Raw genomic sequence first — 23,201 nt, 5'->3', positions numbered from 1 at the left:
ATAGAAAGCACCGAAGCCGAAATCGTTATAGGTACAGAAAGCTGGTTGAAGCCAGAGATGAATTCTGCCGAAATTTTTACAAAGGTACAGACGGTGTTTAGACAGGATAGATTGCATGCAATCGGTGGTGGAGTGTTCGTCGCTGTTAGTAGTAGTTTATCCTGTAGTGAAGTAGAAGTGGATAGTTCCTGTGAAGTATTATGGGTGGAGGTTACACTCAACAACCGAGCTAGGTTAATAATTGGCTCCTTTTACCGATCTCCCGACTCAGCAGCATTAGTGGCAGAACAACTGAGAGAAAATTTGGAATACATTTCACATAAATTTTCTCAGCATGTTATAGTCTTAGGTGGAGATTTCAATTTACCAGATATAGACTGGGACACTCAGATGTTTAGGACGGGTGGTAGGGACAGAGCATCGAGTGACATTATACTGAGTGCACTATCCGAAAATTACCTCGAGCAATTAAACAGAGAACCGACTCGTGGAGATAACATCTTGGACCTACTGACAACAAACAGACCCGAACTTTTCGACTCTGTATGTACAGAACAGGGAATCAGTGATCATAAGGCCGTTGCAGCATCCCTGAATATGGAAGTTAGTAGGAATATAAAAAAAGGGAGGAAGGTTTATCTGTTTGGCAAGAGTAATAGAAGGCAGATTTCAGACTACCTAACAGATCAAAATGAAAATTTCTGTTCCGACACTGACAATGTTGAGTGTTTATGGAAAAAGTTCAAGGCAATCGTAAAATGCGTTTTAGACAGGTACGTGCCGAGTAAAACTGTGAGGGACGGGAAAAACCCACCGTGGTACAACAACAAAGTTAGGAAACTACTGCGAAAGCAAAGAGAGCTTCACTCTAAGTTTAAACGCAGCCAAAACCTCTCAGACAAACAGAAGCTAAACGATGTCAAAGTTAGCGTAAGGAGGGCTATACGTGAAGCGTTCAGTGAATTCGAAAGTAAAATTCTATGTACCGACTTGACAGAAAATCCTAGGAAGTTCTGGTCTTACGTTAAATCAGTAAGTGGCTCGAAACAACATATCCAGACACTCCGAGATGATGATGGCATTGAAACAGAGGATGACACGCGTAAAGCTGAAATACTAAACACCTTTTTCCAAACCTGTTTCACAGAGGAAGACCGCACTGCAGTTCCTTCTCTAAATCCTCGCACAAACGAAAAAATGGCTGACATCGAAATAAGTGTCCAAGGAATAGAAAAGCAAATGGAATCACTCAACAGAGGAAAGTTCGCTGGATCTGACGGGATACCAATTCGATTCTACACAGAGTACGCGAAAGAACTTGCCCCCCCTTCTAACAGCCGTGTACCGCAAGTCTCTAGAGGAACGGAAAGTTCCAAATGATTGGAAAAGAGCACAGGTAGTCCCAGTCTTCAAGAAGGGTCGTCGAGCAGATTGACCTACATCTCTGACGTCGATCTGTTGTAGAATTTTAGAACATGTTTTTTGCTCGAGTATCATGTCGTGTTTGGAAACCCAGAATCTCCTATGTAGGAATCAACATGGATTCCGGAAACAGCGATCGTGTGAGACCCAACTCGCTTTATTTGTTCATGAGACCCAGAAAATATTAGATACAGGCTCCCAGGTGGATGCTATTTTTCTTGACTTCCGGAAGGCGTTCGATACAGTTCCGCACTGTCGCCTGATAAACAAAGTAAGAGCCTACGGAATATCAGACCAGCTGTGTGGCTGGATTGAAGAGTTTTTAGCAAACAGAACACAGCATGTTGTTATCAATGGAGAGACGTCTACAGACGTTAAAGTAACCTCTGGCGTGCCACAGGGGAGTGTTATGGGACCACTGCTTTTCACAATATATATAAATGACCTAGTAGATAGTGTCGGAAGTCCCATGCGGCTTTTCGCGGATGATGCTGTAGTATAAAGAGAAGTTGCAGCATTAGAAAATTGTAGCGAAATGCAGGAAGATCTGCAACAGATAGGCACTTGGTGCAGGGAGTGGCAACTGACCCTTAACATAGACAAATGTAATGTATTGCGAATACATAGAAAGAAGGATCCTTTATTGTATGATTATATGATAGCGGAACAAACACTGGTAGCAGTTACTTCTGTAAAATATCTGGGAGTATGCGTGCGGAACGATTTGAAGTGGAACGATCATATAAAATTAATTGTTGGTAAGGCGGGTACCAGGTTGAGATTCATTGGGAGAGTCCTTAGAAAATGTAGTCCATCAACAAAGGAGGTGGTTTACAAAACTCTCGTTCGACCTATACTTGAGTATTGCTCATCAGTGTGGGATCCGTACCAGATCGGGTTGACGGAGGAGATAGAGAAGATCCAAAGAAGAGCGGCGCGTTTCGTCACAGGGTTATTTGGTAACCGTGATAGCGTTACGGAGATGTTTAACAAACTCAAGTGGCAGACTCTGCAAGAGAGGCGCTCTGCATCGCGGTGTAGCTTGCTATCCAGGTTTCGAGAGGGTGCGTTTCTGGATGAGGTATGGAATATATTGCTTCCCCCTACTTATACCTCCCGAGGAGATCACGAATGTAAAATTAGAGAGATTAGAGCGCGCACGGAGGCTTTCAGACAGTCGTTCTTCCCGCGAACCATACGTGACTGGAACAGGGAAGGGAGGTAAAGACAGTGGCACGTAAAGTGCCCTCCGCCACACACCGTTGGGTGGCTTGCGGAGTATAAATGTAGATGTAGATGTAGGACTCCCTAGGGAAGGCGACGTTCTTTCCGAGGAACGCCATTAAGAAAATTTAGAGAACCGACTTTTGAAGCTGACTATGGAACCAATCTACTGCTGCCAACATACATTTTGAGTTAACGACCGCGAAGATACGAGAAACTGGATCGCATACAGACACTTACAGACTCTTTTTGCGAGTGGAACGAGTTGAACACGACGGAAATGACTAGTAGCGGTACAGGATACTCTTCACTACGCACTCTACGTTGACTTCCGGAAATGTCTGTAGATGTAGTTATCATCCTCTCCATTTTTCGTGTCAGTGGCTTCCTCATGTTCCTCTCCCAGTCGAATAAGCGGAGAAACTCTTCATTTTTTAGCAGTCGACCCAATTTTCTACATCCAATTGCAAGAGCACATCTCAAACGCTTCTATTCACAGCCCATGATTCACTGTGCCACAATGTTGTGTTCTGAACGTGCAATGCCAGAAATTACTTCGTGAAACTGGGGCCCATGTTTGATATTAGTGGAATTATTTAGGAAAGGACTGCCCTGAGTCTCTGTAGGCTTTCCCAGTGCAATAATGTTTGGTACTCTCCTTGAATTTGCAGCCGGATCCTAAAATCAACTCTTCTTTTTCTTTTCATTCACCTTTTCCATCTATGGTATCGGCGTTGCTGTGTGGGTTGAGGCAATTTTAGTGGCAGTTCGTGGTCGGATGCCCCTCCTCACGCCATCGCCCTGCCACCTCCCTCCCACCAAACGGAATCTGTGCACTCCACGTACCTAGAGAAAATCTACACTGGTGTCCGAAATTAAAGCAGCAAATGAAAATCTTGCAATGTTTCGTTTATTTTATCACAAAACATTATAAACAGGTAATAGTAAAGTACATACAATGTAAAGAATACAGAACGTAAACAGCTGGAACATGCATAATGATAGGCAAATATGTTCTTCGTTTTTTCCAACTTAACGGATTTGCATACACGTTCCGACAACTGGTTGATATATATTCAATATGTAGTGTGACCACCTCTGCGAGTAATAAAGGCCTCACAATGACAGGGCATGCTGTGAATTATATCATCAAGCTCATGTTGAGGCAATAACACACATTCTTCCTGTGGAGTTGTTCACAAGTCCTGGTCGATGCTAACTGAAACGTGATTTACTTTCAAAGAATATCCTTAAGAATTTATTGTATTTACTAGTGATTCTTCAAGAACATTACCAATCACACTATGTAAGCGTGGAAGTAGCTGACAGGGAATAACTGATGAAATCATAACCAAATTCCTTTTAACAAATGGGAGTTTTATTCACTTCAATAGTGCCTAAAAGCATTTTTCAAAAGAAACAGATTTAAAATTATAATCAGAATGCACCCTCTAAATAGCAAAGTTACAATTTATTAAGAGGCAGAAAGAAACAAGTTTTGACTATATGAGCTTTCGGGCAGAGAACCTTGCCGCTTCCTTTCCACACGGCCGTAGTTACGACCGCTCACAACAGCCTCTGAAAGACTACACTGGTGAAAATCTGCAACACATCAGATAACTTTAAACTAAGAGTTTTAACAATTTACAGAAGCACACAAACTATGCACCCCCCCCCCCCCCCCATATGAGGGATGGAAATGGTACAAAACACTAACAAATTGAAATATCAACCTTGCCACCGAAGGTGCAACTTGATTTTAACTTCTAAGAAAAGTCTTACGGTGAAAGGGTGGCAACTTTATATACTAAAATGATCATTGAAATAAAAGCCCATTAAATGCAATCTTATATAAAATTCTACAACGTTGGCCAAACAATAGTTAAGATGATACCGCCTCTCAAGATCATAGGCAATAATATCAAAGTTTCCAAAGATCACAACATATTTCAGGTATTATGCCGTTACACTCCAAGCAATAAATTCGTTAACACACCAAATCCGACAAACATGACAGAGGCAGCTCTAACGTATGGTAGACTGATAGGGAGATTAATGAACAACCCGAACCGCAGGTTGCTCTAACCAGCCCCTACTCCACAAGTGAAAAACGGACCTCCCAATTTATATACAACCACCTTCCTGCGGGTGGGCAAACGGAGAAGAATGGTGGGACGACCCCAAAGCAAAGCGGCTGGTGACATCACCAAGAAAAGAAGTAGAATATAACAAGAGTAAATCAAACGACATATCACCAGTCACTTAACTTCTAATAAACTGTGATTTCTCTAGAAGACCTGGCGCAGCACCCCTAAATTGCTCTCCCGAACCGTCCGCTGCCAGCCGCTTCAACGGACGCATGAAGACACGCCGATCTCCCGTCTCACGGCGCCACCGCCAGAAACGGAGGGCGACTGCTTCACACTACGCGCTGCGGCGCGCTCTTCAAAACGGCTCTTCAAAAAACTGTCGGCAAGACTGAGCACAACCAGGAGCACCTCCGAAGATGTCCAACGTAGCCTTGGACGAAACGTCAGGGACTGAAGAGTTCCATGGACCACGGCCACACAACCGGGAAGGATCCTTAGCAGCTGAACCTAGAGAACGCCACGAAAACATTTCCCAGGTCATAAAGCTCCCTCTTGGTAACAGGGTGATTGCTTTCAGACGTTTCGCGCAGTACACGCCAACGACCACCAGCCCTATGGAGTATAAGAAGTGATTCATCTGAAGAGGTCACCTGTCGTCTCTCAGTGAACGGCCAGTTGCAGATTTGAGCCTTCGTCGCCGATGAAGGTCAGTGTTGGTGCACAAACCAGCTATCAGCTGGAGACCCATATGCAGCAACGTCCGCTGAACGATCGTTGAGGAGACACTGTTGGTGGCCCTTAGGCTCATCAGTGTGGTCAGTTGCTCAACAGTTGCACATCTATTCGCCCGTACACATCTCACCAGCTGTCGATTAACCTTGTCTCCTATGGCCTGTGGTGTACCACAGTAGCCGCGAAGCCGATTTTGGGTAGCGCCATTTTGCCACCCACGGTATGCTTTAACCATGGCGGCACGCGAGCACCTAACAGATTTAGTCGTTTTGGAAATTCTTCCACTCTCAGCCGGAAAGCCAACCATCACGTTCTTTTGGATATCAGATAAATCGCTCCGTTTCCACATTACGGCAACGGGTCACCATGACACACTTTGTATACCTTTCATTGCCAGTGATGCCGCCCCAGCCTGACAGTGATTGTTGCACCTTGACGTCGAATGGAGGCGGTGGTAACATGAATGTGACTGCACTGCGTATATTCATCCTCATATTCCATTTATAACTGTTAGGGAGAAATAATTTCTGTCACTTGCCACTCTTCCACTTATGAGAGTGGCGAGCTGTTTGCTCAGCCGTCGTGGCTTGTGGTGAGAGACAGCCGCCACCGAGTCGCGCCAGCAACCGCGGGGGCGGAATTGGGTGGCGGGGGGCGGCGGTCAAGCAGGCGGCCAGTGTGGCGCTGGGGTGCGTGTTTTCCCACGGGCTGAGCACAAGAACCTGCGGGATTACGCCCAAGACAAATTGCCCGTGACGGGGGATGCGGAGCTCCATATATCAGGGCGAGAGAGCGACGGCGCCACTCCTTCCCCGCCCCCTCCCCCGGCTCCCAGCGGCCGGGCGCGACAAACACGCCCCCGCCGGGCCCCAAATTGAAATCTTTACGAGCCTCCTCCAGGGACGCCCTCGAGGGGGGCGACGCCGTGAACAGCTGAACATCGGCAAGAGTAGCGACCGCCCCCTCCCCCCGCCACCACCCCCCTCACACCGATGGCCTCCACTGTCGGCCAGTGTCCACAACATTCTTTTGTTACCATCTCGTAGCCGTCTCGCTGTCCCTAGGATATCTGATAGAACGAGGACGGCAGGATAAATGTAAGTTTGAGTGCAGCGTGAACTTTTACAGGGGAAGTAGGAAGAACGATTTTATGCATTTATTGCCGTAACAAGAAAGGAACTAAATACAGCTTTCCTATTTCTGTTGTAAAAGAGGTTGTGGCACTTACCATTCTTGGTAGACTATAGTTTGTTGCCAAATTCGCCCCTTTGGAACCTAGACGCACCGAGTACAAGTTATCAGCCTTGGCCACAGTGGTTGGCAAATTAATTACACAATAGAGAGAAATATCAACATACAACTGAAATTTCTTTTTGAGAGCTAAATTGTTTAAACTTAAGCTATAAATTCACGTACATTGTTATTAAGATATTTATGGCGCCACTATGCTGGTCTTCTGACTTTAATGTGAGAAAGTCTTTCCTGAAAATATGGAGTTTAGCTATGTATGGAAGTGAAACATGGGCGATCAACAATTTAGACAAGAAGAGCATAAAAGCTTCAGAAGAATACTGAACATTGGATGGGTAGATCACGTAACTAATGAGTAAGTACTGAACAGAATTGAGAAGGTAAGAAATTGTGGCACAACCTGACGAAGAAGGGATCGGTTGGTTGGACTCGTTCAGAGACGTCAAGGGATGACTGAAAGGAAGCGTGAGGGCTAAAATCGTAGTGTGAGACTAAGAGATGAATACAGTAAACAGGGTATAGGCTGCAGTAATTAATCGGGGGATGAAGAGGCTTACAAAAGTTGGAGTTACATGGAGACCGACATCAAACCAGTCTTGAGACTTAAGACCACAACAGCAGCAGCAACAACAACAACAACAACATGCTGGTCTTTGTTATAAACATCATCAGTCTGAGATACGTTAACCGAGCGAGGTGGCGCAGTGGTTAGCACACTGGACTCGCATTCGGGAGGACGACGGTTCAATCCCGTCTCCGGCCATCCTGATTTAGGTTTTCCGTGATTTCCCTAAATCGCTTCAGGCAAATGCCGGGATGGTTCCTTTGAAAGGGCACGGCCGATTTCCTTCCCCATCCTTCCCTAACCCGAGCTTGCGCTCCGTCTCTAATGACCTCGTTGTCGACGGGACGTTAAACACTAATATCCTCCTCCTCCCCTGAGATACGTTAGCTGAGGTCGATCCCTTCCAACCCTTCCATCCACACCTGTCTTGTATACCGGTTTCGTCTCTCGCCTTTCACTCATCCTCTCTATAGTTCCAAACCACATAAAGACACTGAGGTGACAAAAGTCGCAGGACACCTCCTAACATCGTGTCGGATCTCCTTTTGCTAGGCGTTGTGAAGCGACACGACATGGAATGGTCTCAACTAGTCGTTGGAAGTCCCCTGCAGGAATATTGAATGCTGAACCATGCTGCCTGTACAGCCGTCCATAATTGCGAAAGTGTTGTCGGTGCAGGGTTTTCTGTACCAATTGACCTCTCGGTTATGTGCTGTAAATATTCTATGGGTTACGTGCTGAACGATCTGGGTAGCCAGGTCATTCGGTCGAATTGTCCAGAATGTTCTTTAAACCATCGTGAACGATTGTAGCTTGTGACACAGCGCATTGTCATCCATTAAATTTCCATCACTGTTTTGGATCATGAAGTACATGAATGGCTGCAAATGATATCCATGTAGCCAAACATAACCAACTGCAGTTAATGATCGGTTCAGTTGAACCAGAGAACCCAGTCCACTCCATGTAAACGCAGCCCATACCATTATGGAGCCACCACCAGCTTGCACAGTGCGTTGTTGACAACCTGGGTCCATGGCTTCGTGGGGTCTCCGCCACACTCGAACCCTACCATCAGCTCTTAACAACTGAAGTCGGGACTCATCTGACCAGGACACGGCTTCCTGCCGTCTAGGATCCTACCGGCGTGGTCATGAGCACAGCAGAGGCGCTGCAGGCCCTGTCCTGCTTTCAGCAACGGCACTCACGTCGGTCCTCTGCTGCCATAGCCCTTCAACGCCAGAATTCACCGCACTGTCCCATAGCATACGTTCGTCTTACGTCCTGAAACATCCCCTTAGAAAAATTAAGAATGACAGTGCTGTTAAACTTATTACGTTATTTGACTTTCAAACAGCTGAGCAAAACTCAACGTACTCAGACAGTTTTCTCTTTACTTTATTCTGATCATCACTTACCTCACAAAAATCTTCGTTACTCAAACTACTGCAATACAGCGTGCGCCAATACTGCCAGCTAAATAATAGATTCTAACTAATAAAGGCACTAACTACTGATAGGCATAGTTAGGAAATCAAAGTTTTTGGTAGAGAACAAACACTGTATTTACCTTAGTAGTGTCGAAAAGTCATAATATATATCAGTTCATGACATCCAGTCTTACAAATTTCCTTTTTCTGACGGACACACGTCTAGATCGTCCGCTCTCAAAATTCTGCCATCTCTCTCCCCACATCCACCACTGCTGGCGGCTCACCTCCAACTGCGCAACGCTACGCGCTGTTCACATTCAATTGCCCAACACTACAATAGCAAATACTCCAACAATGCAAACCAGCCACAGACTGCACACAGCACAGTCAGTGATTTTCATACAGAGCGCTTCGTGGCGTTACCAACATAAAAACCTAAACAGCCTACTTGCATAGCCTCCATGCGCCCCAAAAAAAAATTTACGAATTGTTTTGGGCGATAGCCACTACATATTTGTTAAAAAAATTTTATATTAACGCTAACAAATATATCAAATGTACACAATTATTGAGACACTTTTGGTCAAAAGCAAAAATTGTCCACTCTCGTTAAAGACAGTCCTGATCATTAATCACAGTAGTAATTACATTGTATAAAGTCTGATCAGTAAAAGAAAATACACACAGAAGTAATGGATTTCCATGCACTCTTGAAGAAGTAGTGTTGTCTTTCCAACGGAAAGACAGTGCTAACTCTTGACATGCAGACAGGTAATGGGCCACAGCTGAGCAAACCCACAGCAGAATCAGTCGAAGTTTTGAAGAATATTGGTAGGTAGGTCATCAGAAAGCAGACCCACTGTAGTCCTGGTAGGGATCATGGTACTAGTGGGCCATCAGAAGTGCAGACCCACTGCAGTCCCTGTACAGATAATGGTATTGGTAGGCCATCAAAGAACAGACCCACTGTAGTCCTTGTAGAGATGGCCAGCAGCCATCTGTTGCGACTGTGTAGGCGCACAATCACCATCGAAGGTTCTTGCTGACAATGTAGCAAGTCCATTAAATTAACACTTGTGCACTCACAAACTTTTTGGAATTGTCCTTAGAGCCAGCACTGCTGTTAACCGGTCCCTTGCTGAATTATCAACACACATGCAAACGCTAAGAGTCCCACTTTTTTTTCAACATCTCGCATGTTGTGCATATATTATGACCAACATAAACGTGTGCAGTGAAATGAAACTTAACTGGAAGAACTGGTGTCTATAAAATTAAAAAGTTATGGCATAAGAATACAATTACAAAGGTACAAAATACATCATTAAAGACATACTAATACAGATAACATTTTAGTAATACAGGATTTAAAAAAGAATAGAAATAAATATATACATCAGTGTTACAGGAATTATGACATAAGTAAAAAAATAAAAAATGAGAAGATATTTCGAAACCTTAACTTCACACATAAGCATTAAAACAAAACAGAATAAATAATGTCTAAACATCTTTACAAAGTACATAACATAGTATTAGAAAAATTCTACAACATAACTCTTATCAGATAAACATATCAAGACAGGAAGAACACAAATACACAAGGGTACACAAACACATAACGAGATAACACAAAAAGAAAGGACAGGGTTTATTTTATTTATCGTATTTGATTTGCAAACAAAACTTCCTTTACTTCTTGGAGATCTCCCTTAGTTCATCATTATTCCCAAAAAGTCCTATCTCTACCTGTTGTCTCCAAAACCTACTTTTTTTCATATCCTCTTTGAAAATAATTATTCTGCATTGTATGCTACTTTTTTTCAAACTTTTTTTCCTTATAGCTACTCAATGCATTTCTTCCAATTCATCACAACTAATGCTCTAATATAGCCTACCCCCTCTTAAGCTAACTTAAATCTACTGAGCTCAGATATATATACTAAGAGAAAATGCAATGCAGCAGCACGAAACAATTAACACAAACAACAATGACAAAAAATGCAAATTGACAAAGCAAGCAGCAGTACATCTAAATTAGCAAAACAAATGCAACATTACAACTAATATGAGCCAATGTGCAGCAAAAAGAAGAATAAATCTGTAGAAAAACTAGCTTAGCAGAGTAATACAAAGTTACAAATGCAATAACTTATACCTAAACATGACAAAGCTCAAGCAGAAAAAATGTTACAGTAAATATATGAAATGTCTAATACCTATGTCAGATCTTAACACTAGAGCGAAGCATCACAAAAACTTACATTGACAAAAAAGTTAACAAATCGTTGAAAAATTATGTATGTAATTCCTGTGACGAGAAATGTCTATTTCTGCTCCCTTTTTTTAAGAAAGTAGATCATAAAATTATTATTTAATGGATCTGTAGGCATCAAATACTGATATTGGTACATCTATTAAATTTTATTGTAACCAATGCTGCAGTGCAGCTAGAAACTAGCAAAATGAGGAAATATATACATAAGGCAAGTAGTGAAACGTCATTCACTAGCCATATGGCATTTCATAAGGCAGTAAAAATCTCTCAACTAGCAAGACAATAGACGTTAAATGTTTCTCATCGTTTCATTAGGCATTTAAGTAAATATCAGTAATTACGAGCTCCAAAGTGTAATAAATGTTTTCAAGTATGAGCGTGTCGTATTTGCGATGCTTTCTATAAAGAAATGTCAACAGCGAGGTTAATGGCATCTCATTTTGATGTTGTTGTTGTGCCTCTGAAAGGTACAGCTTTTTTTTTCAGGCGACTATCGCGTAGCAGGGCACCTACAGTGCATTATGTCAAGGTCACTTAGCTTTCTTACCGAAATATTTATGACAGCAGTTCACACTACAGTGACAGTCTCATAAGAAATAACTTCACAGGTCGAAAAATTACAGTAGAAATGCGTAGAAACGAAATCTCATGAATAGCAGTGTTGTGATACTCACATTCACGCATGGACACACATATCATAACTCTTAAAGTACCATTCTTGGTTTCCAACATCCTTTTTCACAAACCAGGGTCCCTAACGTCTATTCATTATTCATATACATATAAACACATAATAACATTCCTTGTAGACCATCATCTTATTGATCATAAAGATATCTCAACAGCATAATACACATCGTTGTCATAATAACATCGTAACACCTCATTCAAATCTCAAAAACCTTGTAGCTTTCTGCAATAATTTCGAACCCTAAAAAAAATTCTCTGTTCATTTCAATAGCGTCATCTACCTCAAATGTACTTTAAAAATCATGATCCCATAACAAATACATCGTTCAAAGCTCTCATAGTTTCAGAATGGAACAAAAAAAAAAAAAAATATGAACAGTTCACAAAGTACAGACAAAATACAATTTCATAAGTGTGAAGCTATCCAACTGTGTAATTGCGTAAACATGTGTCACTGACATAGTAAAAAAATGTTTGCCTCTCTCAGTTAAATGATCAGATAGCTGTGTAATTCTGTCTTACAGAAATATGGTGCCGATGTGTAAGGTTTATGTAACATCCCCTTAGAAAAATTAAGAATGTCAGTACTGGTAAAACGCTTACGTTATTTGACTTTCAAACAGCTGAGCAGAACTCATGGTACTCAGACAGTTTTCTCTTTACTTATTCTGATCATCACTTACTTCACAAAAATCTTCGTTACGCAAACTACTGCAATACAGCGTGCGCCAGTACTGCCAGCTAAATAAAAGATTCTAACTACTGAAGGCACCAACTACTGATAGGCATTGTCAGCAAATGAAAAATTTTGATAGAGAGCAAACAATGTTTTTCCCTTAATAGTGTTCAAAAGTTATAATATATACATATCAGTTCATAACATCCAGTCTTACAAATTTCCTTTTTCTGACGGACACGCGTCCAGATCGTCCGCTCTCAAAATTCTGCCATCTCTCTCCCCACATCCACCACCGCTGGCGTCTCACCTCCAACTGCGCAACGCTACGCGCTGTTCACATCCAATTGCCCAACACTACAATAGCAAATATTCCAACAATGTAAACCAGCCACAGACTGCACACAGCACAGTCCGTGATTTTCATACAGAGCGCTACGTGAAGTAACCAACATAAAAACCTTAACAGCCTACTTACAGTCCCACATTGATTTCTGCGGTCGCTTAATCCAGTGTTGCTTGTCTCTTAATATTGACAACTTTATGCAAGCGCCGCTGCTCTCGGTCTTTATAAGTGAAGGCAGTATGCCAACGCGTTGTCTGTGGAGAGGGATAGTTCTTGAAATCTGGTACGCTCGGCACTCTACTGACACAGTGGATCTCGGAATACTGAATTCACTAACGATTTCCGAAATGGAATGACCCATGCGTCTAGCTCCAACTGACATTCCGCGTTCAAAGTCTGTTAATTCTCGCCGTGCGGCCATAATCACAAACGGAAACCTGAGTCACCTGAGTATGAATGACAGCTAGTCCAATGCACTGCCCTTTTACACCTAGCATATGCGCCATGTGTGTGTGTACATATCGCTGTCCAGTAACTTTTGTGGCCTCAGTGTATTTTTCACAGCGTTCCCTAAATGAATTTCACTTAAAGTTGTAAGTCTTAGTTAAATTACAGTTCTTCTGAATAAAATTTATTATACTGTGTAAAGTTGCTATTCATTGATAAAGTTTAACTGTATGCTATCCATGAAATTAAATCAGCCAATAACAGACTAACACTATTATGAACAATGGCTTTGCATCGCCTTAGAAAGTTTGGTAAGTCAAGTTTGTTTGCTTGAAAATGACTGTTCCCATGAATATGTAGACCCGAATCAGGAAGGAAAAACAAACATTAGTTTTTCCACATTTTGCCTTCTCCAGATTTTGCAGATTAGACCACTTGTGCAATGAAAGACGTTCTCATTTGTTTACTCTAATATTTCTATATCGCAAAAATTGTTCAAATGGCTCGGAGCACTATGGGACTTAACTGCTGAGGTCATCAGTCCCCTAGAACTTAGAACTACTTAAACCTTACTAACCTAAGGACATCACACACATCCATGCCCGAGGCAGGATTCGAACCTGCGACCGTAGCGGTGGTGCGGTTCCAGACTGTAGTGCCTAGATCCGCTCGGCCACTCCGGCCGGCTTTCTATATTGCACAAATACTTTGAAATTTAGCTCCATAAACCTTTGTTTTTAAAATCTGACAATTGCATTTCAAAGTTTTTAAGGTCAATTTTAAAGGGAGAAACTTTTCATTCTGTAACAGAAGCATTAAGGGCATTTTTTAAAGGTTAACACCGCTTAACTGTTTTCGAATTCCTGACACCTGTTGCGTGAAGCTTCCCTCATATTTTAAGCGTTGTTTTGAAATAAAAGGCAATATCACCGGGTGATTCAGTTATTTCCGACTCAGAATTCAAGAGATTTTTTTTAAAGCACTTTCATGATGCTCCCTTGTTATTTCATTTTTAATATAATTATCTGCTTTTTCTTTCGTCCGATCGCGCTTTTTGTCCACTTTTCACGAGAAACAGTTCACGTTCTTCATCAAAACTAATATGCCTTCCACTGCTTCATTTTACTTAAACTTTAGTGCGTTAAAAGTTGTCTCCCGTGTCGGACTTTCGAAACATAGTCCGCCACCCACTTTCGAAGGCACTGTCGTGATCAGGAAAAGCGGTGTGGGTGGCAAAAGATACACGTGGTCCCGAGTCAAAACGGTAACCATAGCTACACCCCCGTTTAACGACACTTCTTCAAACTAGGCTGGCCCAGGCCGAAAACCGACTGCTACGTGTGGGTCACGGAGTCTCACTCGAGCTGTACGTGCGTGTTCGCACGTGGTATTTCGTAAAAGAGCCATACTCAAAGGGTGAGAGAGCTGCATGAGACTCGCCAGCCGCGGTTTGACGACCACTGCCCTGGTAAGAAGCCACACGAATATTGGATCTGTACAATTACCCCCGTAATTTTTATTAGCTCACGATAGGAATCCACCCCTGAGTTAATAACTTTGTCTCATTGCTCAGAAATTGTCGAGGGTGGACATGAGTATTACGATTCCTGAGTAAAGTCTGCACTATCTAAGAATAATAACCCTAACGTAAGCCTTCACGCAGCCAATTCCGACACATCAGTATTGTTGTAATGCTACTAAATCACGTTCACAAGCAATTAACACTCACATATTTCTGTTTATACGAAAGCCATACAATTGCGTCATCAAATCCCTGACTTATATGAAAATCATTGACATCAACTAAAATTCATCGTAAGAGAATCTCGGCGCTGTTGCATCATTACATGAATGAATAGTGACACAACAGAGCTTTTTTAATATTTTTGTGTTTTTATATTCGTTTTCAGCGTCGACCGTGAATAATGTCTGTTTTCGGCATCTGTAGCCTACTCGACCGGCCGTCGGTTATATGCCGCCAATGGCCAGATACTCAATCTCCTGGTCATGGCTGAATGTCTGACAGCGTTGTCCACAAGCATCCCACCACTCTGAAACATACACTCTAGTACAAAAACAAAGAAAAAAAAACGATCCACCACGATGGAATTATCTCGAATGGAGCGGAAATCGGCAAAAGTGATGTACACATATAGACAAATGATTACAACTGTAGAAAAATTGGATGATTCGTTCAAAAGAAAGAGCTTCACAAATTGAGCAAGTCAATAACGTGATGGTGCATGTCTGGCCCTTATGCAAGTAGATATTTAACTTGGAATTGAGTGCTAGAGTTGTCGGACGTCCTCCTCACAGACATCGGGCCAATTTCTGACCGACTAGGTCAAACCCCCGAACTGATTGGAGGGCTCTGCCCGTAATGTTCCAACCGCTCTCAACTGGGAAGAGATCCGGCGACCTCGCTGGCCAAGGTAGGATGTGGAAAGCTCGGAGACATTCAATAGAAATTCTCGGCGTTCGCAGGTAGGCATTATCTTGCTGGAATGTAAGCCCAGGATGGCTTCCATGAAGGGCAAGAAAATGGCGTGTATAACATCGTCGACGTGCCGCTGAGCTGCAGGGGCTTTGAAGAGAAGTTGTACTCCTGGTTGCCGGACTGTATGGCGGGCGAGCGTTAGGCTGGTATCCCACCGCTGTCTGAGGCGTATCCAGACTGCAGACTCCAGACGCGTCTTCGCTGGGCATCGGGGTTTGAGGTTCCAGGCTGATGACGTGTCTGGAGACAACGGTGGGGTAGAGAGCTGTCTGTTGCTAGCCATAAGTTTCGACAGCCAGTAGTGATGGTCTGGGATAGTGGTCCGGTTTTGTAATATTAGAAGCACTCTCTCTAGCATGCTCTTTCTCAGTGTTCGTAGAAAAGTTTGTTGCGGTTAAGCAACTGTTTAGTGGCACACGATAGAGAATTTGGTGACTAAAAGATACAAATGAAAACAACAACTGTTAGATAAGACATTGCTGGAGAGTTGTCAGCCAAACCAGAACTATTAGAATCATAAGTTCGGCACTGTTGAGGGAGCGATCCGATTCTGGGTCTGAGCAAAGCGGACTGGACCGGCTACTGTGACCATGAGCAGCTGACAGCCAGTTGTAGGTCACCGGCAGGCGAGCGAGCAACGAGAGGAGATGAGGGCCAGGTGGATGCGCTTGTCAACCAGCGCGTGAAGGCGGTTGAAGCACCAGACATGGTGGCTTCAGCAAAGAGCTGATAATGGCAATCAAAGAATATTTTGTCATTATGTAATAATTCACAGATTTATGTCATTTCAAACAACAGTTCGACGTTAGGTGTCTGCCAAGTGACAGGTGTTTTTGCTGGACAGCTGATCGTAATCGGCGTTCAATCAGGCACGTGACATGATGGTGTACAGAAGCCGAATTCAGGAGCTTTTTCAGACATCCAGATACCGTATAAAGTCACTCTAGAGGTGTTCCCCACTTGGGAGCACTGGCTCGACCTCCACTAACATCAGGTCTAACAGAAATTCCTAGACAAACAGATGGTGGATGGCTGGGCTAGACATAGTGGAAGTTGATTGGCCCCTGTGGGGCCGAGAGCTGGTAGGCTGTGTAGACCGTAGTCATACTGAAGATATTTGTAGTCTGAATGCCAGGTATTTAGGGTTGAAAAACGAGACTGATGTGTTTATTCTGTATGTAGATGATGCCGAAAATTTTGAAGGGATAGATGTTCCGAGCCTCTCTGAATACCATGTAACCACAGGGATGGAGAAGATAAATATCAGGGACTACGACTTGCATCATTTTCGCCTAGAGTTAACACGGAAAAGTTGGACACAAAATGAAAAGTATTGAAACAAATAGTTTTAGTGTTGATCAGAACCTAGAAGCATGTACTTGTGACTTGTTACTGCACAATACTTCTTGGACAATTGTAACAGTCTACAGATCCCCTCCAAGAAACTTTCAGCTATTTAAGAGATATCTATATGTGTTATTGAGTTATCTGTTGGCTAAGAAAATAACAGTTAGTTGTCTGTGGAGATTTAAATGTAGATTCCTTAAAATATACAGCAGGGAAAATGGTATAGAATTATTATTTGGGTGTTTCAATCTAGTTCTGTAATCAATTTTCCAACTCATGAGCAGCAGATAGTAGGACACTGATTGGTAAAATTGCTCAGGATGAAACAATTAATATGCACCCAATTGCTAATGGACTATCTGATCATGATTCACAGTTAATGGAAATTAACAGCATGGCGCCTTATAAGCCAAAGGCAGGTTCATACCAAGCAGTGACGCTAATTATTGAGACCAGGATACGATGTTTTAAGAGTAAGCTAAAAGACGTGGTGCGGGATGAGTATATGTAGAAAGATATGCTATTGTAAAATTCACTTTAATTCATAGAAAATTTGTCGCAATATTTGAAAGAAGCCTTCCTAAAAGTTATCCAAAAGGTCCATTAAAATACAAGTAACTCATGGATAACTAAGGGAATGAGAATCTCATGTAAGAGGAAGAGGGAAATTTATGTAAAGGTCTGGGTAAACCAAGACTCGACTTTCTTTGCATTGTACAAATAATACTGTAATAAAGAAAGTCGTTATAAAGTCCAGAAGTTCACATATGCTGACTGAAATAAATAATGCAGATAATACGATTAATACCATATGGGGCATTGTCAAATGGAAGACAGGGCAGCCAGTCAGTGTATAAGATACCATAGCAATTAAACTAAATGACAATGTTGTGATTGTAATTTACAAGTTTCAAGTATTTTCAACAATCACTTTCTAAACGTAGCAGCAAATATAAGATTAAATGGTCCAGTTGAAGAAGCAAGAGCGTATATTAAAAATGTCATTCCAGAAAACTTTAAGCAACTAGAAATAGCACCAACATGCTTCACTGAAATTGATAGTATTAAAAAATTCTGAAAAACGAAAGCTCTTGCTGGGTTGATGGAATTTCAAAGAGAATTCCGAAAAGTTGTTCCAACTTAATAAGTAATGTCGTTAGCGATATGTACAATGCATCACCGGCACAAGGAAATTTTCCAGGCAGGTTAAAATACGCAATTATTAAACCATTTCATAAGATTGGTGACAAGACAGACTTAAACAAGCGTCGTCCAATTTCATTATTGATATCTTTTTTCAAAGTTTCGAGGAAGTAATGTACTCAAGAGTAGTCACACACTTAAGTCGACACAATTTACTTAGCATACCACAGTTTGGATTCCAGTGACTGGAATAAAATCACAAAGAGAGTCTCACAGTGTTCAATTTTGGGTTCACTCCTATTCCTTATATATGTGAATGACCTTCCACTTAACATCCAACAAACAAAATTGATACCTTTTCCAGACGTTACTATTGTTATAATGAATTCCATTAGAGAGAAAGCAACAGAAGAGCTAGTAAATGATGTTTTCCAAAGAATTATTAAGTGGTTCTCTGAAAATGGACTCTCCACAAATTTTCAAGAAAACACAGTACGTTCAGGTCTGTACAACAAATAGTCATTCCAGGAGGCAGTAAGCAGGGTAGAATGCTCAAAATTTTTGGGTCTACATATTGATGAAAACTTGAACTGGAAGACGCATTTTACTGAGCTTCTCAAACAATTAATTTCAGCTACTTGTGCTTTTAGTACAATTTTGGAATGAAACGTATCAACTTCCTGGCATATTTTGCGTATTTTCAGTCAATAATGTCGTAATTTCTGGGGGGATCGCATCTCTTACAAAGAAAATACTGACTGCACAAATGTGAGCAATAAGAATAATACGTGGTGTTCACTCACGGACGTCATGCACATATCTCTTCAAGGAGCTAGGCATTTAAACTGCGCCGTCACAATACATATTTTCGCTAATGAACTTCAAAGTAAATGATCCATCTCAATTTGAGAAGAGCGGTGATGCAGATACCTACAACACTAGAGGGAAAAACGGTCTTTATTACTCATTATTAAAGCTATCGGTGAGTCAGAGAGAGTTCAAAATGCAGGAATAAAAGTTTTGATCATTAGCCCAATAACGTAAAATGTCTGACAGGCAACGAAGCAAGGATTAAATGCAATTTGAAATCATTTATGCTAGTAAAAAAAAGAGGAAAAAAACTTCTTTTTAAGTGTAGATACATGAGTAGAAATAAACTGAAAATTTGTTCATTAATGTTAACTCTAATCATGTATGCATATCCTTTAAACTGACTCGTTCCACATAACTTCAGTAAAAGAATCGTTCTATGATCTGTGGAAATTGCGACTAACTAATTAACTAGATAGTCACTGTGACAGGGTCTGGACTCTACTCACACAGACGATCAAGTCAGTGTAGAGTTGGGTCACTGCATGTGGAAACTGAGCTCGTCCCTACGGCTGACTGGGGTCTGGCATGACAATCCGCCAGTAATAATCCAGCACCAGTGGCGAGATTCATAGGTAGCCAGCACGCCCACCACACCACGAGCTGTGAATCCCGCACGGACGGGTCACGCATCAGCAATTTTTATTATCTGTGGCTGTTACATCTTGTAGGTCAAGAAAGGAGCGAAGTAAATAGAACGAACTGGCGAAAGAAAAATAAATGCACAAGTGCCAGAGAAACCAGAGCTCAGATTAGCAGGTGGCACATCTTCTGACAGGATGTAAAGAAGACTTAGGAAACCTGTTGAAAGGAAGGGACAGGTTACTAACTGCAGAATATAACTTAAGGCAAACGAAGCAAAGACGAACGTGGTGAAGAGAAATAGGAAGTCTAATAGTGGTTTGCTTAAAATACAAATTGGGAACGATGTAGTAGTGGAATAAACGAATGTATCCCCGGTCTAGGAAACAAGATTATACTCGACTGTCGACGCAGAGTAGATGTCAGTAGTATATCAACTAGGGAAAATAAAGCTTTCATCGATACAAGAGCTCTACTGGAAGTAATTATTGATATTCAGAATCTGTCACTCACCGTAAATTTAAACCTGTGTTTTCACGAATAATTATGGATCTGGTTTCACCCTGAAATTCACCCCAAGATATTCAGTAAGACCCTTGATAACTCAAGCTGACTAAGATGTCAGTGCTTTAGAGATCGCAGAGCTCTTGGAAGTGCAATGAAGGGGGGTTAATCTGAAGTAACACAGAAAAATATAGATGCGAGTACTATCAGTCATGAATGAGGAGAAGTCTATGAGTATTAAACCGTGCCTACTCCACTGGTGTAGGACAGTTGTGCTCGCCCTTTTCGACTTGTATCTGGTGAAAAACATGTTACGATATAAGCTGATGTGGTGATGAAAGTGAGATCCAGTGACGTCTCTTCTGCAACCTCATGTTTCGTAGTACTGCAGTCATGTCCAGCTGTGGAATCGTATGGAAGACAATGGAAAAAGAGCTGCGTAATTATATGTCATTGCTTCTGAGTATAATACAATGTAAATGAATGGAGCAAGTTTTTATGAAGTGTTTTCCAATATGCACAAGCGTAGGTGAGGCACACATGGTTGGAATCATAGACAAATGAAATTATACGAAATAATAGACCGACAAATGCCAAAAGTACTGCAAAGGTAATGCAATGAAAAAGAAATACCACAGCAGAGCATACCCTTCCTGGATGATTATAATATAACAAACCTAACATATTTTTTAACGTCTCAAATTTACACCGTCACACAAATAAAAATTGAAAATAATAACGCAAAGTTACAGGTCATAATTTTACGATTGAGTGATAGTGTTCCTAATCCATGGATGTTTGAATAAGAATCACAGGCTACTTTGTCTCTGGTAAAATCTTGCTACTACAAGCGCATAAGTTACTCTGCAACAGTTCTAATGAAAATGGAACACGAGAACGATCTCGATTTTGTGTAGCTCGAAAAAATTTGTATGTAAGCTCCAGCGATGTAGACGAAACGCGAATGCACTAAGCTAGGTGTGATCTCACGAAATCCTCTGTAGTACCAGTTTGAATGCTCCCCTCTCGAAACACACAAGACAAGCCTCTAAATAACCTCCACTGGAAGAGTTGCATGAAACTGAAGTAAAAAGACTTCGCTCAACGACACGAGATTCTGCAGGAAAACAAATGTTGGCGGCTCGCGTCCTGCCTGGTTGCCACAGATCAAAGCTGCGCATATGACAAAGATATTCCTCACCGTGGCTTGCAGAAACACACTCTGTAGCTGACGGAACACGCTAGTGATTGAGACTCTCCGCAAACAAGTGACATATACGTGGCGCACGGTACCGAGTGATATGAAGCATCGGTAACGTGAAAGCGACTGTATATCGTTGCGGAGGAGGGAAGGAACTTCTAAAAACAGCATTGTATTAAAGTAAAATATAAACCCGTTGGAAACACGGAGAAATAAACGTTTTAAACATTTAAAATGTGCTGCTGCCAAAGAATGTTTAAAACTACTTGTACTAGTGAAGTATGAAATAAAATAGTAGGGCCTAGTGAAAATGTCAGTGTGGTTATGGAACAACTTTACCAAAAGAATAGATAGGTTGGTGGGACCTATGCCATAGCATCCAAGAATAGCTTAAGTTGGCGCTAGAAGTAGTGACAGAAGAGAAAAACAGTAGACGCGGGCGAAGGATAATTATGCGAAAAACATTATGCAGCAAGTTGTGCCTACTAGTTAAACAGAGATCAAAAGTTTATCACATAAAAAGGAAGATGGAAAACGGTACCAAGCCAGTTGTAAGAGGCAGTTGTTTCCGACATGGGGGCCATCACCCCGTAAGGGGTAAAACCTAGTTTTCTGAGTGGTAAAAGAGATCAGTTGAGTTTCGGTCACGAGTCAGTATTATTTTTAAAATATCGCTACTGTTATCATTTTCGCACCTGTCATACTGATTACATTACTTACCAACAACTATGTTTTCTTAATTGTACTGTTGTTCAGGTAGTAGCATTAATGTTTACTCAGTGTTGCGGAGGTTACATCTTGTCAAACGAACATGTCAGCACCACTTTCTTCACATAGTTCACTGCTTCACTGCTTCCGTGCTTCTACGACAGTAAAACTGAGACTCATACATCACATGTGCTTCATTATCACTTGATAATGCCTTCTACGAGTTGTAGGTACTTCCTGCAATAGATCAGAATTTGCTTCATTATTCACTTCGCAACAACAAATAAACTGCTAATACATCTCAACAGTAACTATATAGTGGCTACTACATTGTTGTAGGGCCTATACCACATTACTATCATTATTTTTACTTTTATTATGAGAGGTAGTGGTCAGACGCAAACACTGACAGCCTGAAGTCTTCCAACTTCAGCCAGTTCAGAAGTAACGAATATAACAATCAAGTGGTTTGCAAACAGTAATCCTAAGTATAGCACATTTTCTTAGTTCGGTCTATTTCAAAAAGGAAGTGCAGGATGTGTGTGGACCAAGTCTCGCTAGGGAGAGGAGTGGAGCAGAGTAAGTATGTTTTGTAACCCTCAATATGTATAGCTAGCTCTCTTTTTCTGAGACAGAGTCGCAGGTAGCGGTCGCGATTCGCTGAGAATTGTTTCATCATCCTATGAAAAATGTTGATAAAAAGAAGCAATACCAATTGCCTCATTCGTTCATGGTTTAATAAAACACCTTCATGAACTAAACATTTGTCTTTTATCATTTTAAATATGAGAGTGAGCAAAGAAAATTCTTTTTCATTTTAAAGTTTAGCAATGCGCTAATTGTGTTGATTGTGAGGGGACGGGGGTGGTGGGGGTGGGGGGGGGGAGGAGAGGGGTAATAGTCTGTATCTGTTTGCACCCAAGGGTAATAATCTCAGTTGGGAACCACTGTTTTAGCGTTTATCCCGTCGCTTGGGGGTCCACTGTTTCCAAGATCCGACAAATTTATTTTATTTCCGTTTTGTGATAGGATGGCGAACCTTTCACCAAAGTCGTCAAGTAACCTAAGAGAGGAAAGTTGTGTTCGCCATCTGTCTGTGTAAGCTGCACACCATGTGTTATCTTATTTTAACTGTATTTTCTGAGGCAGTAATGGGGAGCAGTCCATCATTTGCCTAAACGAATGCGGAAATCCC

Source organism: Schistocerca americana, chromosome 6, assembly GCF_021461395.2.
Source record: "Schistocerca americana isolate TAMUIC-IGC-003095 chromosome 6, iqSchAmer2.1, whole genome shotgun sequence".
NCBI classification, from domain to species: Eukaryota; Metazoa; Arthropoda; class Insecta; order Orthoptera; family Acrididae; genus Schistocerca; species Schistocerca americana.
Note: the sequence above shows the minus strand (reverse complement) of the source record.